Source organism: Calonectris borealis, chromosome 3 (genome assembly GCF_964195595.1).
Source record: "Calonectris borealis chromosome 3, bCalBor7.hap1.2, whole genome shotgun sequence".
NCBI lineage: Eukaryota > Metazoa > Chordata > Aves > Procellariiformes > Procellariidae > Calonectris > Calonectris borealis.
The window spans coordinates 3,183,750-3,204,075 of NC_134314.1; the positions used below are offsets into that span (position 1 = coordinate 3,183,750).

At 39.6% G+C, this 20,326-nt stretch overlaps 1 protein-coding gene across 1 annotated transcript in view; it reads left to right on the top strand.

The window, feature by feature from the left end:
- The window catches only part of MSRA (methionine sulfoxide reductase A), a 297,534-nt gene that overhangs the window by 197,980 nt on the left and 79,228 nt on the right, over positions 1–20,326 (top strand). The gene's annotated exons all lie outside the window — the stretch shown is intronic.

Sequence of the window (20,326 nt, forward strand, 5' to 3'; positions counted from 1 at the left end):
CAATGCAAGATCCAAATGCTACAGCAGAGATATATAAATTCTTATAACATATGAAATAAACTACTCACCTAGGACATCAGGGCAATAGACAGAGTAACTATTAAGTAGTGCTAAAAGAATATCAGCTTTCATGCATTCACTTGTACTATATCTTCACTAAAGGTTTATGTTGAAGAACCAGGGTTTGTGGTGAATATCTAATGTTAAAGGTAAAGAACTGTGTGTTGAAGAGTGAGGGTATATCACTCAGAAGCATATACCAAGGTACGAAAAGGAGGTGCACGTGCTGAAGTCTCGTGTGGCAGTTTGGTTTTCATAAATGTGAGTATGACATTGGTGGGCTGAGCTATGTGTGCACTTGTAGGGCTGGTTTGTACTTGCAGTTGGCCTTACTTTGCATGCAAAGAGATGCTCTGAACTGCAAGTAACTAATTTGCAAGTCGTTCTTAGCGGTGTGATAACTGTGCATGTAAATTAAGTGTTCAATGACATATATATTTTCTCAGGAGTAGGTGAACACATGGGGATAAGTCAGCCTTGCAGGTATTTATCTTTGTTAACGGAGTGGTTTCTGAAGATTCAGTATTCATATTTATCATGCAGAACTTCTTTCTACTCATTGTTTACCTTAGATCCATTGGTTTTCCAAATTGGTTTTGATCCTTTTTGTTAACATCTGCTGACCAATATCACACTGTAAATCTTACAGCTTTCAGTTTGCTTTCCCAACTCTATTATTCTCTGCTGTTATTTGTCATTAAATTAATACTGACTTGAAAGCAAAATTACAATGTAGAAGATTGCAATATGATATTACAGAAATGTCCGTCATCAAATAGATTTTCTTAATGGCACAATTTAAAATTTACCTACTTTGAAGTCTATCACCATTTGAAAAGTGTGTATAATTAGTACATTCATATAATTATACATTTATATAATTAGGCAGAACTCTGTAAGTGATCACATGTAGAGTTTGGTTTTGCACTGAAGTAAGGGGAAGGAAGGGACTGTGTTGCCAACTAAGGAAACACAGCAAATATGGACTGAAATTCCTAGAGGATATGCGGTTTCTACGTATTATCAACAACAGCATCTACAATATTATCTATTGTGGCATTGCAGTAGCAGTAGAATGGTTGTATTGGAAACATACTGAGCAAACAATATGTTCAGGAATCCCTTTTCGTGTTAAGTGTTTGGCATTACATTATTTTAATGTAAATGTAATACAGCCACTTTCCTTATTATTGCAGTAATTTAAAATAGATACCAAGCTCTTCTGGCAGTGACACGTGTGTATCTATGCACCTGATAGTGATAGATAAAAACATGTGGGGATGGCATAACACTTGATTTTTCCATGATAAGCAGTGTTGCATACCCCAAACAGGGGAAGGACTAAGAAATATTAAACGTACAATAACTGCAACATGTATGAGTGACTCTACAGGTTTTTGGCACAGCAAATGAGTAAAAGCAGTTTATTTGCTTGTTGACTGAATAATTGAGCATGTGCTCTTAGATGTCTTTTTGAGCTGAGGACCTGGAAGAGAGTTAAGAATGTCCTCCAAACATAAAATTATGTGTTTGCCAGATGTTTGGTTTTTTTCATAAAGCCAGATACGATTGTTAACATAAAGGAAACATTTTTGTTCACCGAGGATAGAAACCATCCAACCCCAAGGTTTAGGTCATGAATTCCTGCCTCCGTGACAGGCTAGCCTGAAGCACTAGCTCCTCTTCAGAAGCCAGAGAGCCGTGTTCAGCTCTGTCTACATTTAGCAAGCGGTATGGGCTGAGAGGAGCAGATCTGCAGACCGAAACAGTTTGTATCGAGGACCCAGAACACACTATGTGTGTTTCAAGGCGGTTTGCTTTTCAGTAGCTGCAGTTTGGTCCCCTGAACCATGTGCCACTAGCAGATGGAAGTCAGTGGTGCATTTCTGGTTTAGCTCCATCAAAAGGAATTAGGTTCATTCATCCCAAGACCACTCCGTGAAGTGAACCAAAGCATGGTAAGTGGCAATGATCAGGAGATTTATTACAAAAGCACACTTCTGCTCCAAACTGAAATGCTAACGTAGCTTACACCTTCAGGGTAGTGGAGAAGTACTGTAGTTAAGTGCACCACGTCCCTACCTCCTACCAGCCTACGAGTGAGAATCATAACGCGCATTGAGCCCAAGTATCCTGCAGGGTTACATCTATTTTAAGTTGTGGAACTTGTTGCTGATTCATGCAGTTGTTTCAACAGCTGAGAAATGGCAGTACAGGGATGAATATGCATTGAGCTGTGTGTCTTTAGCTGTTGATGAAGCTGAATGCATACAGTCAGAGTCGGCTAGTGTTAATATATATTATAATACAATAGTGCTGCCGGTAAATTGTAACACAATGTAAGCGTAATCAGAAAAACATAAAATGTGGGCCAGGGCTTGGCGAAAGTACTGCGAATGAGCTGTTCCATCAGTTTTGCCTGAAGCTGAAGTTTTTTAATACGGTTGAACCTGAGGTTACTCAATTTTCAAGACAGTTGCTAGGCTGGGTTTGGTTTTCAAATGAATTATCTAGGCAATAATCCAAGTAGTGAAATCAGGGTGGGAAGACATTTGTATTTTTTTTTTCTCAATCAGAGGCCTGCATTTGTTTTGTCAAGTGCTAACACTGAGTTTTCAGGCTCCAAGAATATACTGAGTCCCTCCCTTCCGTGATTGGCTTATATTAAAGGAACATCCCAAAAATGCCAACATCTCTGCGTCCTCATGTAGGACAGCACTGACAACGAATGTTGTGCACAGAGAGCAAAATACAGGTCTATTACTTCGTTACAAAAGCAAATCTTTGGCAGGGGATGATCCTTCCACAAAGCAACTAAAGGGCTTCTCTGTGAATAAATATGAATGAATTGAGTCTTGAGCTCTTGACAGAGCGCTGGGTGATAAGCAGGTAATAAGCTTCTGATTTCTTATAGCCCAGAGAAGTTGGTGAGGAGAGTTGCTGTCGTTTGCTCTTGTGGTTGTAATCTGGAGGGAGTTATAAGGGCTCAAAGAGACAGGAGTATAGAAACATTGACATTTTATGAAGACATTAAAAATGTGGCCTTTACTAAAGTCCAAAGTTGTTTTACTGAACATATAGGAAATGTAGAGGAAGCACAGAAGTAACTTTTTTTGGTTTTTTTTGGCTTAGAAATGGATGGAGCTTTGCTAGGAGTAATGTAATACATATTGGTTTTATGATTTGGACTGTAAGGGTATAATCTTGGAAAGTTTCTCTGTAGGAGTAGGTTGTGATGCTGATAGAAATCCTCTCTGAAATCTAAACCAGCTGGTCAACAGATTGAGAAAACAAATCAAATAAAACAATAACTGTACCAAAGCCAGAGTTACAAAGAAAAAAACAAAAAGAAGCAATGCTAATTGTTTGCTTTGGGGCCTGCAAATATGGTTAAGAAGTTCAAAAAGTATTATAAGTAGAGGTGAAGAGATTAAATTTAAAAATTCAAATGTAGTATAAATATAAAAAATACAGGCAATTGAAACTAAGCCATTGCCAAATCTGTTGGTCTAGAGAACAGTCTCTGTGTGGAAATGTTGGGTGGGTAGACTTTCTGGAGATCTTGAAGGGAACAGTGTATGATGCTCAGAAGAGAGACTGGATCACACTGCAGCCATAGCAAATATGTGTCTGTGAAGGTCTGAAGAAGATGCTCAGTTAAATGACGGAAACTTGGTCAAATAGTCATTTTTCCTTACATTTCGTCAAACAGCATTTTCTGTTAATTTAACAAAAGACTTGGCCTGAAGAACATGAATTTGACCGAACATCTAAAATTTCTTTTTGAATCAAGCGTAAGTAACCGAAGGGTTACTATGCTGGGCTAAATTCCCTATTGCTGTAACTCCACAAGAGCTAATACATTTGTACAATGGATTAGTTTTACCATGTGCTTTATTGCATATGTACTCACATGAGGCTGAGAAGGAAATCCTTCAACTGGTAACTTCAAATGTATTGTTTGGTTTCACAGATGTAGGTATTGGAGCACCTGAACCTCTGTTGTTTTTTCTCTGTTTGTACTTCTGTTTTTTTGTTCTGCACGAGTTTTACAGCGATGGGTTTTTTTTTGGGGGAGGGTGGGGGTTTTGTGTTGTTTTGTTATTTTTTTAACTTTTAAAGCCCTGAACAGTTACGTGACACACAAATAGCCCTTAGGGGCTGTATCATATCTGCCAGTCCTGTGTAGATACGCGAAACACCCTGGGCACCTCAAATAGCGCTACGTGCCTATATTTAGGTAGCTGATTTTAAGCACACCCTGATCTCTCGTGACTGTAATGGAAGTTCAGATACCTAATTCACACGTGGACCTCACCAGGTTGTGATGGATGGATGCGTTCTGCAGAATAAGGGAAACACTGAATTAGTACGGGCCGGCGCAAGAGGCAACGGTCTCTGCGGCTCAGCAGCCTAACAGACATTGTGAAACTTTCTTGACCTTGCTGTGGGATGATGTGGGAACAAACCAGCAAAACCCTCAGCTGCAAAAACAAGAGCTTTAGGTTTGGTATCATAGAAAAGGGGAGAGATTTAAAAGCTGGAGTTTCCTGGCCAGCGCAATGAGCTTTGGAGCAGAAATCTGCAAGGAAATGAAGTGGTCAGGACTGAATTTGTCAAGGCTGGAGGAAAGACTATTTACAGACCTACAGGATCGACAGCTCTGAGTTTTTAATTGCATGAAGGAATGCCTTGTGGAGTGAATTTACAACATTCAGCTGTGGTTTTATCTAACGTGCTCTGTGAGTTTAGAACATGCTTTGGCTGGGAGACAGTTTTTCACGTGTTTTTTGGCTGGGAAAAGTTAAATAGCTCTTTTAAAAAGTAGGTTGTTGTTATTAAAGCAGTACAATAGAGTCGATAAAAAAATAACACCTGCTTACTCCTCTTCAAATTATGTCTATTTCAGAGCTTTACGTATCGAATTATCTTTGCTTCACTCTGATGTGAATAGTAGCTACTTGATTCCTGATTGATGGTGGTAGTTCTTATGAAAATAAGCAAACCTGATCTGATAAGCTAAGCCATTATTTATTTTGTAATCACTCATCTGCGCTACTGAGGTACCCTTTTTATGTTCATCCCTCTCTGAGAAAGCTGCATTCGGCTACGGATGAGGAGGTTTTGTGTGAACAGTTGCTAACTCTTTTCATATTACCTTAAACTGCAGAAAATTTGACTTCTTTGTCACTCCAAGAAAATTTGGTCACTTTGCAGCAGAAAGATAGCTCAAAACTAATGCACACTTCTGACTGCATTTCTTGATGACAGTGGCAACAAGACAAAAGCTTTAATGGCATGAATTTAGGATACTCTAATTGGCTTATTTGAGTTTCTTAGAATAAATATGTCTGTGAGATGACCGGTCCTATTGTCGACTGATTAACAACCCACTTGTGCCTGAATTTATGCTGAAATGCATCTATATGATGCATTTATAAAGTTTTATGGTTCTCTGCTGTGTCTATTTTTTTCTACCTTTTGGATAGGGAATTCTGTTATGGTAGACATGGTCAGCACCCTATGGTTTTCTGTGCAGCCATAACATAGAATATCAGAGTTCGCTCAATATTTTAGTTATTGTTCATCTGACTTTTCTTTCTTAATAAATTTTCCTACATTTCTGTGCTGTAGAATCTCATCCTATGTTATGGGAGGAAAAACATCTTAATATCACCACCAAGATGACTTTATTTTGAAACAATGAAATTGACAGGATGTATATGTCCGTATGAAAACACAAATGAGCATCCCTGGAAAGCACAGGAAGACTAAGGACGCCTCTCAAAATTCACTGAGGTAGAGGAGAAGTGCCACCATCCTAAGCTGAGTGCAGCATGCTACCAATAGCGTACTATTTCCGTTCCCCTGGATGCAGCAACAGCACATGTTGCTTGCTTTTATCAATGCTGAAGAAGGCAAGATTTTTTTTTAGCTTTTGATTCTGCATATATGCTGTTCATTTGATCAAAGGCCGGGCATTTCACTTAGCCCTTTGACTGTTGCAAATATAACTAATCATCCATTTGAAGTTAGAACTATGAACGACATTATGAAACCATACTTTCTATTTTACAATCATTTTTTCATCTGGGAGGTCATGGAGTTCAGCAAAGAAGCCATTTGCTTCATTGTGCTGTGAATGTGAAGCCAGTGCTTCAAGCTAACGCTTACATTGGACATTTAAACTAATATTAGAAATTGCCCTACAATAAACTACTGTAAATATCAAATAGATTTGACTCCAAGAATGGATTGTAAATAAAACATTTCCTGCTTTGTATTGCTTGCTCTGTTCAGCTTGCCAGTGATATAAAAACATCCTAAATTTGTTTAGACATTAAGTTTTCATATACTTAGGCAGATGAATTCTCAATCTTCAGGGCAGATCTCCATGCTGATCCAGAAGATGAAGATTGAAAGGGCTAAGCTGACTTACCTACAGGAGTCTAGTGCCATCGGAGATGTCCTACCCTATCTGACCTGGCTTCCACCTGCCACTCCAGCTGGGCACAGATCTTCTGTGGGTCCTAGGTCATACCAGTGGTAAGGCAACACAGTGGAATCTGTAGTGATGCCAACACACTGAAGCTAAATACCTTTACGTCAGCCTGTAAATGTGTCCCACATGGTTCAATGCCATCTAGGATCATTCTGAAGGGCTTCTAGTTCAGGCTTTCGAATTTCTTGATCTTGATTATGCATCTCTTATAGCACTCTGAAAGTTTCACAAGCACATTAAATGTCAGGAGCATAAATTTGATAATGATATTAATAATGATGGTTTAAGTGTACACAGTGATTTACAGGGAACAGGATATAGTTCCTTCTCTTAAGGAAGCTCTCAAGGAGCTTAGTTTAGCTAAGAGATTAGTTATGGGGAGGACGTGATAAAATAGTCTAGAAGAAGGTCAAGGCAAAAGAAAGATGATTATGATTAGCTGTTGCTGTTCTGTGTCAGGTCTTGTTGTCTTTGGGTTAAATGTAGCCCTTAAAACTGACTTAAGAAAAAATTTCCAGGAAATGAAAACTGAGAAATCATCTCGAGATGTGTTGAGTCTCGAGATGTGTTCAGAATGTTGTGTCTTAATTCTGCTCTGGCCTTTGAATCCGTCCATGTCCAGGTGAAAGATAAGGCTTGTAGTGGGTGTCTCTGCATTAATCTGCAGAGGGGGAGAGGAGTTGGCCTGGTTTATAGTTTCCATACAAATTAAAAAATGAAACAAAAAGCCTTTTTTTTTCTTTTTAAATGACACATGAATTTTTAATGCGCATGGTGAAGTCTGGGAGCGTTACTTCTGCTATCCAAACAGTTTGCTTATCCTTAGTGCAAAGCTGTGGGATCCGAAGAACACTATTCAAACCTCAAGTTTTCTCTGTGACAAAAGTGTGCCTGAGCCAGAATTCAAGTAAGTACTCATGGAACACTTTTCCACTGTTTATCTAACTCTAAAATATAAAGCCAAAAATTTATCTGAAACAGGGCTTTTCAAGTCAGCTATAAGAACACAATGGCACTTCAAAAAGTTCTGAGCTCCACAAAGCTCACACATGGAAATGGCAGATACTCAACATTTACAAAATGTGCTGCTGGGGTATCTAAATATGCTTAAGCACTTGGGTTCAAACAATTTGATAACCGCATGTGCTACAGCACGTATCGACAATTGTCACACCCTGATGGTGTTGCTTTCTAACTGATGTTAATGTTTGCTTAAATAACTCTCAAGATTTTCTCGGACAACCAATGCAGATCAGCCAGACAGCTGCAAATCCAGAGCAACACCACTGGAATCAATGGAATTACTTGGATCTCCAGTAATGCAATTGAGATAAAAATCTGGCCCAGGAGTTTCTTTAATTTCAGCATTTTTGTTCCCCAATGAATTGTCAGAGAATTCTGTGTATTATTTTCTGTTCGAAGTATGCCACTCAGTCAAATACAGCTCTCGGCTTTTGGGAAAACAAGTCAATACTTCCTGGAAAGAAAAATCAGAGCATGCTTTAGCAAGCAACATTGGCATGTCTGTTTTGATTTTGTGATCTTTTTGCATCAAGATCTTTTTTTCCCTTATTGACTTCCACAGATCACTTGTAGACTAATCTTTTTTTCTTTTAGATCCAGATTTCAGTAAGAGCTAGATTGCAGAAAGAGGTCAGAATGGGCTTTTTGGTTGATGGGCAATACCATCAACTGTATTATCAGTCTTAACAGAGCTTTGTAGGATTGCAGACGTTGAAACCAACCCAGCTAGGAAAATCCAGGACATTTCTCTTTGTGTTACTGCATATCCGTCATTCCCAAGAAAGCATGGAGTTACAAGAGGTACTAACATAAGTATTTTCTCAATGGTGTATCAATGGGCTTAAGCTTGTATATAAATCATTTGTACACAGGCACATAGGAATATATAAAGATATTTTGTTAAGAGCTGCTGTGAAACACAAAGGAGGATGGACAGATGCTGCTATCCCTAAATATTTGGGTGTGTCCGAGGACATGGAGGGATGGGATTTGCCTGAGTTCAACCGTATTTTACAAAAATTTCAGTTCAGGAATCTCTGCTTCTATGACTTTGATTTTATTCAGTGGCTCTGTAGCTAGTAATTTTGTCATCTTATGCTGCAGGGCTTATGAGCCTAACTGGTGAAGTACCAGCTAGATGGATGTCTGCCTTCACACCACGCCGTGCTGGCAAGCAAGATCAAGCAAAGCCCACGTTACAGCTCTCTATTGAGCTGATGTCGAAAAATCAGTTCTTCTGCCTTACTCTCTTCATTTTCCCACTCCCGAGTTTATTTTAGCCTTTGTTTGTTGTTTGTTTCCTCCCCACATTGTTTCCTGGATATTTTACTTTCCAGGATCTTCTATCATTTGACCTTGCCCCACATCTCTTTCTTCCTAGTTCCACATTTTCCCCAGTCTTCAAATTTTCCACTTTCTTCCCTAGGCTTATGTTTTTGAAAAATCTTCTCTTCGCTTTATCCTTGCAGACAAAGATAAACTTGTATTTTCTCTAGCTGACCTTTATTACATGCCATTTAGTCACAGGGTCTAAAATTAAATCTAACTACCCAACATATCAAGGTGGACAAAATATATTCCCTCTTCCTGCTGCCTAAAGCATCCTAAGATACCTCCTACTGCAGGACCACGTAGGTGTGTGCTCTGCTGGAAAGTGTCATCAAAGACTGAGAAATCATTGTCCCTGACGTAGCACTCCCAGCCCCTTTTTGCTCTGTAGTTTTTGGTCCTGACCTTTCCCCAAGCAACCAGCTTTCTATGGCTTATTGAGGTTAATATCTTTCCATTCTGGCTGCTCCTTTCTCCTTTGCTTTGGTTATTTTTAGGTAACGGAGTTAAACCACGTCTTTTTCAATTTTTAAAGGACCTGTATTTAAGGTGTTCGTAGAAGAAAAACTTTTTTACACATAGAGGCACTTTGTAAGGTAGGAAGGAAAGGCATAATGAAGAACCATAGCCAGAAGCTTCAACTAGGTGAAGGTATATATTTGTAACAGCAGGTGACTGACAGTGAAAGCCATGGATGCACCATCTCTTCAGGAGAATAGTCAGTATTATTCAACGAATTATTTTTTATCAGGAAATGTGTGTAGTCAAAATGGTAGCTTTATGCATCAATGTCCTCATATCAGTGACTTTCACCAAAAAGATTTTTTAAATTTCGTTTTGAACTTCCTTGAAGTTTTTGTCTTTTAAAATCAGCTTTCTTTTTTCTGTGAAAAAATGGATACCAGAACTGGATACAACATCACAGAATGGACTTAATCAATGACGTAAATAACGGTCAAATTACCTCCTTGGGCACACTGCTGTTTACAGACATGTTTCTGTAGATGTGCCTTTATTCTTTGTTCCTAGATGTAGAATTTTTGGATTTCACCTTCCTAGATGTAGAATTTGGGGTTTAACTATGTTATAATGATCTCAACTGTGCAGTCTGAGCGCCCCGGCATTATCAGCATTTGCTGCAGCTCTGACCTTCATGTCATCTTCCAATTTTACCAGCACTAATTTTATAATTATTTCTAAGGCTTGATCACTGCGCTTCATAACAATTCTGGTGAAAGTCCACTTTAAGCCAGTTATCGTTTGCTGTATTGATACCGTGTAGCACTGTTTTTTTTATTAAAATAGTTATATGGTACTAAATCAAACATGAAATGTTAATTGTATAGTATCTACAAAGTTTCCTTTGTCAGCTAAACTTGTAATCTCATCAAAGAAAGATGTTGGGTTTATATTTGACCTGTTTTCTACAAAAACATGTTGACTGGCACTAATTATATTCCTTATCATTTGAATGTCATTTCATATTTTTTGTTTGTTTTTGTTTTTAACCAAGTACAAATTGGCACAATGTTGTGTGTGTTGTCTTATTTGTCCTTTTTGAAGTGCTGCAGGAAACTGGTGCTCATTCCCTCTTTTAGAATATTCAATACTAACCAAGCACTGATTGTGTGAAAACCACATTTTTCTAAAAAGTTGAAAAATTAAAAAACTTTGGGTTTATTAGCCAGTTCTTCATGCTGAAGGACTCCCAACCGCAAACTTCAAGGCTCAGTTTTTGCATTCCTTAAAGAAAGCGTCCCAGATTTTTTTTTTTAATATGGAAAATACAGTATTTTCCCCAGTTGTATTTCTCAGAAATGGCTGAACAGTTGTCCTAGAAAATTTGGAAAATTAATCACCTCCAGCAAATACAATTCGATGACAACTTTCAGCCCAAAAGGTAGAGTTTCATGGAGCTTAAAACACCCAAAGAAAAATTCTGAAAAAAGAGGAGTTAGAAGATCGCAGTCAGGGATTGTAGCATCCCTCCTCCTTCTCCACATACACACACGAATGTGCACTTTTAATATCATCTCCCTCATTTTACTTTCTGTAACATTTTTTATTTTTATCTCAATCAGCTAATTATATCTTGGATGATTATTTTTCATCCAACTCTTCTTGCCATTATATATACGTGGTTGCTATTTTATGTGCCAACAATCACAGGAAATAAATTTCCCCATTATCCCATGATATATTATTATAGGAAAAACCTTCGGTGCGAAATTAGGGGATTTAACAGGGCTAGAGGAAAACCTGATTTCTTTCATTGCCCTCTAGTGGCCTCGCAGCACGTCTGCAATGGCACGAAATGCAGGAGCGGGTTTTCTTTTCTCTTTGTGTGCCACGCAAACCATCCGCTTTCTTGTCATTTGAGCGTCCTAAAGTTGTTTGTCCACATTTGTGTAAAGCACAGGGCACTGTTTTATATATCAGACAAAGCAGAATTATCCTACCGGTGTTTGTAAATTATGACAACAGGGCATTCTGTGGTTTTTTTATGTTTTGCTACGGAAAAGAGGAAGATGCGCATTACCTGTATGAGCATTATTTACCAAGTGAGTTTTGGGAGGGACACCTATATATGCTAGCCCATCATTTAAATATATATAGACTGCAAAAGTAGACATCATTTTTTAGGCATCATTTTTCTACTGTCGTTGCTATGTGTAATTGTGAATTCATCACACAGTCCAGCTGAAGGAGGGCTTGGCAAATATTTAATCCCATTTATTTGAAAATTATCCTTCCATCTTGGAGCGGAAATCTTCCTTGGCATCCACAGGGGCTGATCATTGGGTGTGTGCACGTCCGCTTGCAGGTGCAGAGATGCTGAAGGCCCATGAGAATTCATGGTTTTGTGTCTTGAACTTGCTGAGCATCTTCAACCGCATCGATACCCTCGGAAATCATGAGGGCTCCGCACCTTTCAGAGAGAGCTCTTCACGGTTGCCACGTTCGATGCTTGACACTGGACAGAGACCACAGAAATTGATGGGATCTAATTGTCATTTTGCGAATAGAAAGAATGTGACTTCCCCCCCAAAAAATTTCATTGCAAGATAATGTTTCAACAAATATATCAGTAAGGTGCATTGGGCATAGTGAATTAGGTACGTACAAGACATACCAAGGGAAGAAGAAGGGGAAATAATGCTTGTGTTGGGAAAAGATCATAATATTAAGAATGGCCTTTTGTGAATTAAAAAAAAAAAAACAAAACTTGAGGCAAAGATACTAATTTTGAACGGTAAGATCAGAGGAAATCAAACACTGCTTCAGACCGGTTGTTACTGTTTTTTACTTTGAGTTAAAACGCAATGCACATCTGAATTATGGCTTGCTAGTCTTAAAAATGGAGTGACTTTTTGCCGTAAAATGCCTGTCTAATACATATTGACTTTATACAATGTCACAGTTCTGCACTATCCTGGAAGGAGAGGAAGGCAAAAAGCTTTACAGGGCATTTTTGAAATGACAGCACAGTTCTGGCTTGGATAGTTGTTTTAGGTAGGCATTAATTTAGCATCACGAGAAAATCACAGCTTTCATTAGAGAGCGGAGCATGGGCGACTCGAGCACCTGTGCAAAAGAGATGAAAGCACATTTATTTGTACCTCCGTGTTTGCGGATGCGCATTGAGAGCGTAGGAAAAAAATATTGCAGCTTTGCACTTACTTCAAAAATGACTCACTCCCTCTGGTGGGAACATTTAATTCTGAACGTGTGATGCTGCTTTCCCTCCTCCTCCTCCTCTTGCATCCACCCCCCTCGCCACATCGCATTCATCTTGCTTCGCGTGACATCTGCTCCGTGTGCTGCAGAGCAGCGCTTTGGTTTCTATGGTAGCTGCTGTAGCCAGCGGACCCGCGGACCGGGTGGGGAGAGGAGGAAGAAAAAGCCCAAAGTGGCTGGATTTGGGTGCACGACGGCCCTTCGCCCTCGGCCGGTGGGCTGGGATGCGTTCAGAGAGGGTGCCCCAAGAGTAGGTCTCTCCCATGGCCAGCAACTGCTGGGGCATCCGGGGCTAGGGGCATTTGCTTTCTCCTCCGGCATGGAGTGGCTGAAGGACAATAGTCAAGTGGAGGGTGTGAAGAACAGCAGATTGCGGGTTTGGTTGAACTTCACTCCGTGTTTCCTTTTGTCTTGTTTAGGTCTCCAATTTTGCAGCAAACGGTCCTCGGCTTCTGCCTTTCAGATGGTGAAAATGCAGATGCCAGACCTAAGATATTATAATTAAGTGTCTATTTATAACATAGTTTGTCATTAGAATTACCATGTCATTTTTTAAACAAGAGAGGATAATGCCAGTTCACAATCTACTACACCTGTAGCTTGTTTTTGTTTTTTTTTTTTTATTTTAAGCACAGTTCTTTGATTTGTTCTGGCTCTGAATTCATTAAGAGGTCTGAATTAGCATCCTGCCGTATCGTCTGTGGCTTCTTCGCTCCTCTGTCCCCTCAGGTATAAACACTGGGATTCTGAGCTGGCTCACTTCAGCTACAGTGAGTTGAATAAAATACAGAGCCCACTTCTTCTTCTTCATTTTTTTAAAATTCCTTATGTAATGGAATCAGAATGTGATTTGTGTTTCTTGGTTGAAAAAGCCGTGAATATTGTCATTCAGGTTGCAACGTCATGGCTCGTGTGCCACCGCTTACCGTGGGGCATTGCTGCTATGAAACGTCCTGTGTTCAGAATCAATGTCATCATGTTATACCATTACAAAGATGTATTTATTTTAGAACAGTTTGTACATGGGAGACTAAGCCTGCAGGAGCTAGGATTCTCCAGTAAAATTAATATTAACTCGGCAAATATGAGAGGAAAGGTTGTCAGAGATTAATTTCACTCCTGTTTCCCGTATCTGGTATAACAAAGGGCATGCATCACGTGCTGGTGTCTGGTGTGTGAGTTCATGGATGATACTGGGCTTTGACATGTCTTCAGAGAGACAGCTGCCAGCTTGGTGGGGTAAAGTTAGCGTTGGATGTGCTTTAGAGAACTCTGAGTAGTCTTTTTTATAGTAGATGAACAAATCCTTTTCATGTCCGTGCTTCTTTTATTCCTTTTCTTTGAAAAATCTTTTCTTTTTTTGTTCCATTTTCTTTAATGCTTGGAATTTCAGGAAGCGAAGGCCAAGTGTTTCATCTTGTGTGAACAACATTTTGCATCTTCAGGTATGCCCGCTATACTCTCTGTGGCTGTATTATCTAGCTGTGTTTGTACCTTGTATCTTTTCCGTTCTGGCAGTTATTCTCACTTAATCCTATATAATCTTTCCTTGAGTCTTTATCAGCGTCCCAGATCTCAGATGCCCCTCAGTCTGTTTTAAGTAGCTGTCGATGGCATGATACGTTCTCTAAAACTCAGTTGTAGTCTGTTGTGTGTGGTTCTCTGGTGCTGTTCTAAAATAACACAAATTAGGCTCTATTAGAAAAAAAATCACAGAAAATTATGCCAAAAGAAGAGAAAGACGTTTTAGCAGTCTCCTTAGGATCTATGGGTATGTCCCCATTTTAAGGTGCTGCTTGGATGCCTGTTCTACCCTTAGTCTTGCTTCTGTTCTCATCTGTTGTGTGGAGCCTCTTCCACTTGCATGGAAATCCCATCCTAGTCTCCCATCTTTAAGAACATTTCATTTCTATTTATTATTAATAGTCCTCCTTATAAACTACTTTTTTTTTTCTTTTTGTCTAAGAGCAGACAGCAGTGAGAGGCTTCATTGCTTTTTAAACTGAATAAGCGTCTGACTTGAACCCCTTGAGTTGCCTGGAGGTCCTATTGGGTAGTTACATCCCACGCTGGTCTTCTAAACGTAGCTGTAAAAAAAAAAAAGTTAAATCTCTCTAAAAGATGGTAAAGTTATCTGAGTCCTGCCCCTCACTTACAGAGGGCACCCACCGTAGATGGCACCTGGTTTCTCTCAAATGGCCAAGTATCCCGTAACGGTGCTGTTCATTGCTGTAACTTCAGGTGTAACTGATTTCTTTGGGAGCTGAGATCATCCCACATTTGCCCGGATGTGGCCCTGAGCGGTCATAGACCCTGTGGTCCATTTTGGAGAGGTGGAACATGAATTCTGCTCGTAGGAGAGGCCACAGCAGGAGAGATGGGGTGGCCTGAGCGGTTACTTGGAGAAGATTAAGATCTTTTCCTAAAATGGTGCTGGAGAGAAACTCATTGTGATCAATAAGGGTGTAAGATAAACGACAAAAATCCGAAGGCCGAGGGCTACTTGCAATTGTGCAGACACCTGATTTATTCAGAGTATAAGGTATATACTGTTATAAGTTCCTCGGGCCCAGCATGGCTTTCATGTTCCTTGCATGGCACCATGCTCATGTTCTCAACCTCCATTTACTTTTTTGGTTACTAGTTCAATATATATGGTTCATACTACTGCTACTAGAATAACACACGCTAAAAGGTTCTTTCTTATCATTGTTAGAGCCCATGACATCTTGGTTGTAGGTGGGTGTAGTTATATGTCCATTTTTGTATGCTTCTTTTGCAGCAGTTTGTTGGGTTTTTGTCTTGAGATCAGTCAGTTTATGACTTATGTGTCTATGTATCGATCAATGTTTAAAGATAATATTAAAAATGGGATTAGCATGTAGCAATGCTATATTAAATCGTGTAATTCATCATTTTGCAGAGGCCATCATTAATTTAATTTGTTTAATTAAAATAGCCCATTAAAATGCTGGTGCTGGATTTAGTTACTGGCATAAAACCACTACTGGCTTCCTTTTTGTTAATGGGACATAATATTATACAAGGTCTCAACAACTTCAACATTTTGCTAATTGAGTCAGCAGTTCAATTTGAAATTAGTGTTGCTGGGAAGGAAAAACAAATCAAATATAGAACCTAGTTAGCATTTAAAACTTAAAACAGGGGGTTTTCTTATTTTCTTTTTAGTGAATGTGAGCAGGAGGTCAGGTTGTTATGTGAACATTAAAAAATGTCATCACCCGACCTGCTGTATGCCTGACAATGCGTCATGTTTATACTGACAGAAAGAAGCAAACAAAACAAAATGAAAAGGTAATGAGGTAGAGCACGGAGGGGCTGCGAAAGCTCTGCAATGTTTATTAATGCTGCTGGTTCAATATAAAAATGCAACTTGCAATAAAATGCCACTTTTTCCCATTTTAACTTTTGGAATTTCCCCACGATAGAAAAGACAAAAATGAAATAATTCCATATCTGAGCATAAAGGCACAAAATATTTCCATGCCGGTAAGCAGGTTTCATTTCCACCGTGGTTTTGAAACATTGCGCACGGAGTGGAGAAAGTCCAGTTTTAGCCCTCTGGTGAAGTTGCCTTTATTGCTAACACCAGCCCTAAGCTTCCTGCAGGCTCTCCTTCTGCGTGGCTGGTCTGGGTCTGCCTTCTCCTGCGATCTTCCCTCTTTGGGCTGAGTTTGTGCTGCCTCCAGGTGAAACCCCCAAACCCTTTTTTCTGTACAGAGACAGAGCCAATGCCTGTGCTCGGGGCTGCCTGAGCCAGTTCCTAAAACTTGAACACAAGGGTCCGATGGCGTGGTAATTCTGTGGTAGATGCTAGAGTAAAAATTCAGTTGCCTAAGCTTAGCAGCTGGTGCAGTTTGAGATGCCTCAGGATATCTGAGACATTTGTATGGGGCCGTTAGATAGGTCAAAGGACCTGCAAGGAGTCCTGCTTCTGGATCAAGCTGGAGATCAAAGCAAAGTATCTGTATTTAGGCAACCGAATCCAATCTCCAGTTTACTCGTAGACTCCTCTGCTGCAGGTTTGTCCAGAACAGGGTCATGGAGTGAGCTGCAATTAAACAACTTGCTTGGGCTCTCTCCTCTGGCTCTTTTGTTCTCTATTACAGGTGCACGTGAAAGCTACGGTGATACTGGTGTGGTAAACGTGGTTATGGCCTGGGTCCAAGTGCTGCCCTGCGGCTGTGCGCACTCTTCAGTTGTTAGCGTGGTCACTGGCATGGTTTTAGCTTTGTCTCACTAACAGTCTCCAAAGCAATGCCCGTGAGAGATCTGAGGGTGACAAGGTGAAGGACAGTTCCCAAGAGGCAGTTTCAGTGTGACCAGACCGTTGGGAGTAGGAGAGTCTGGTTGCTTGGACGTGAGCCCAGCTGCACCGCCTGGCCTGTGGACCGCATAATGAATAATGAATGATTCAGCACACTTTATTTTCCAGTATGAATGAAGCCATTCCACATCGAGAATTACTTCTGTGAATGAGAAGGACTTACACCGTTGCCTTTGATCACGGTGAAATCAAGGAATACTCTTCTCCACAGTTGTTTTAAGTAATGCACTTCACTTAGATGGGTGTCATTTTGCCTGTTGACAAAATTGATGGAAATATTTAGCAAAACCAGTGCCATAACCTTCTCTGGTGGTTGGAGATTTTCAGATGCTCCAAGCACTGAGAAGGGGTAGGACCTGGGGACGCTTCTGGGTGACACTGTGAGGCACCAGCGGGGCATAGGGGGTTAGATATGGGATCTATTGGCCAAGTTATTTTCTGTAGAACTGGGGAATTGGAGTTATAACGATAATGTGGAAAGCATTAGTTCAAGACCCTGCTGCAATATTATGTACAACTCTGGTCACTCATCCAGGACAGATGCAGAGGAGTCTTACTAGGATGATCAGGCAATATGGAAGTATTAAATGAGAAAAGACTGTGATTTGTTATCTAGCAAACAAGCAGAGCAAAAAAAGAATTTTTTTTTTTCTTGAAATAAGAAAGGAGTAAATATCAGGGAGAGGGGAAAAAGCTGTTCAAGGTAAAGAACAATGTTAGCAGCAATCCAGGTGGGTATAAATTGGCCATCTTTACATTTAGGTTTGGAAATTAGATTTTTTATAATCGTTAGAGCAGCTGGGTTCAGAAACAGCTGCCCAAACAAAATAGATGGGATAAGAAATCTGACGATTTATGCAACAGTGCTTGCAAAGTTCATGGAAAGATGAAGCTTCCAGTGGCAGAAAACTGAATATGATAACACAGGAGGAGGTCTTTCAGACCTGTGGCCCTATCAGTGCAAAGTGTTACTATTTTATGACCTAATTTGTCCTCAATTATTCCCTATTTTAAAAGAGCTGGGACTGCATTAAGCCATCATACTGCATCCTATGCCTTGTCTTTATGAATTTATAGATTCATTGGGAGAACCCTTACTTTGTTCATCAATATTCAATTTCCTGGACCCAATGGTACACCTGTTCTGTGTGTCCCACTATTCACAGCAGTTTGTGTAATGTCACAAGTTGCAAAGCCTGATGGACTGAAAAGAGATGTTGTACAGAAAATACGCAATTCTATGGCCAGAGAGTACTCTGATGAAGGTAGGAAGCTAGGTCTCCTGGGATCATACGCTGACAGCCAGTCAAATTGCAAATGCTTGGTTGTCAACATCATCATAAAATACTTCAACATTACCTAAAGTTACCCATGCAAAACTTATACATTGACCGCAGAACTCCCATCGTCTTAATGACGACCATGAGCAGAGAAAGCTTAACACCTCTCTTGCTATGCAATAATCACAATGTAAGATGGCTTCTTCTCTTTGCTAATTATGACTGATGAATCTATCCCTGGTTTATATTTATATATATACCTATATACAGATATAGGTATATATAGTGTATGTATTTATTTTATTTTTACCATTCCCATGTGTCAGTTAAGTTCATAAAAGTGGATCTGATAAAAGATGAGGTAGAGGGACTCCTAAAATTTGGAGAGAGATCTTATGCACATAAGTTCATTTAGGTCCTTGGTAACTGATATGTGAACTTAGGCAAGAAACAAGAAGTCGTTAATAAAAATGAGTGTGAAAATATTCTCGCAAATTAAACTTGCTAACCTAAACAGAAAGTCCTGATTTTAAAGTTCAAGTCTTTTGGTTGTCAGACAGAAGTGACAGTATGTCCTGATTAGCCAACCAGTTCACCAACAAATGATTGGTGAATTGGATTTAGAATTTTTTTCCACCAGTGACTTTTAGAGCGAATACAGATCACAAACAGGTAAAATACTGAAATTAGCCTCTTCACAAATATTGAATGAATAGAATAAAAAGGACTATATTCATGGAGTAAACTGGCCAAATAGTCTGTGAGTGGATGCAATAGGGTTTTTACATCTTTTGAACAGATCCTCATTTCCACTTTCAGGGTCTATTTTGCCAAAGACATCAACACTTGAAATAAGTACTAGATATTGGTGATCCACGGTGGCTTCTGCAGCACCAGAGGTTTCCTGTCAGTAACCATATTTAATTCGGATGATCAGTGTATCTGAAAACACTACTGAATATTGCAGCATATCCCTGATGTGGAGAACTGGATTGCAAATGTGGTTTGATTTTTTTTTTTTTTTAAACTACTAGGTTAATTATTGCTTTGATTATAGAGCTAGAATTGCCATCTGTCACACGCTCTGTGGGATGACCAAGCTTATTTTGGCTTAGTGTTTTCCTACATATAATGTTTATTATTCCCAAAATAATATAATGTGGGACAGATACTATCATCCTGGGACAACTTGTCATGTGATGACTTTACTCCTATCATCGTACTGTACTGTAATGCAATTACATTTTCATGTGCCACTCTATTAGGCTGTGAGCTACATAATATTATATTGTGCATAGCTTAGAGTTGTGACACAGATAGGGAAAAATGGTGCATCTGACTGACATATCTCGTCTGTTTAATTAATGTTATTTCCATCTAATGAGTGTCTAGCAGTTAGCCAGTAGCTTTCTTGAAAGTTGAGAGCACTTGGGAAAAGAGGATGTCACCGTCAGATTAGAATATACTCATTTTGTTAAAGATCCTCCTCAGATCTATCACAAAACAACCCTTTTCTCCTTTGCATTGGGGAGCTGTAAGATCAAGTCTCCCGGTGCCGACTGCTATTGCTGTATTGCAAGGAAAAAGGCATAAATGCAGGCAGTTCTGTTTGAGGCTTTGCAGAGAAAAGTGAATATTTAACTATCATCCTAAACTGAAAATACTTCCAGGTGAGAAAACACAAATCTGTGGAATTACCACTAAATAAACAGGCAGATGTATTATCCCCTAGCTCGAGTCTTAATTGAGCTTGGGCTCTAATTCTGGGAAAATCAGCCTTGCTATGACGAGGGCTGCAGCTAGTGGGAAAAGTTTCAAGCTCCTTGCTGCGTAAAGTTTGGGAAAAAACTCACGTTCTGGGCCAGAACTAAATTAAAGGATTGTTTTACACACTGGCAAGTTAATATAGTGACACCACCAAAGCCTCTTGCAGGTATTTTTCCCTAAAAAATAAGGAGAGGAAAACTGTAGGATGTGTCACTCTTACCTATTAGCTGCTAAAAAGATACCTCCATGTCTTCGCATGCCATTCCACCCTGTCACTTA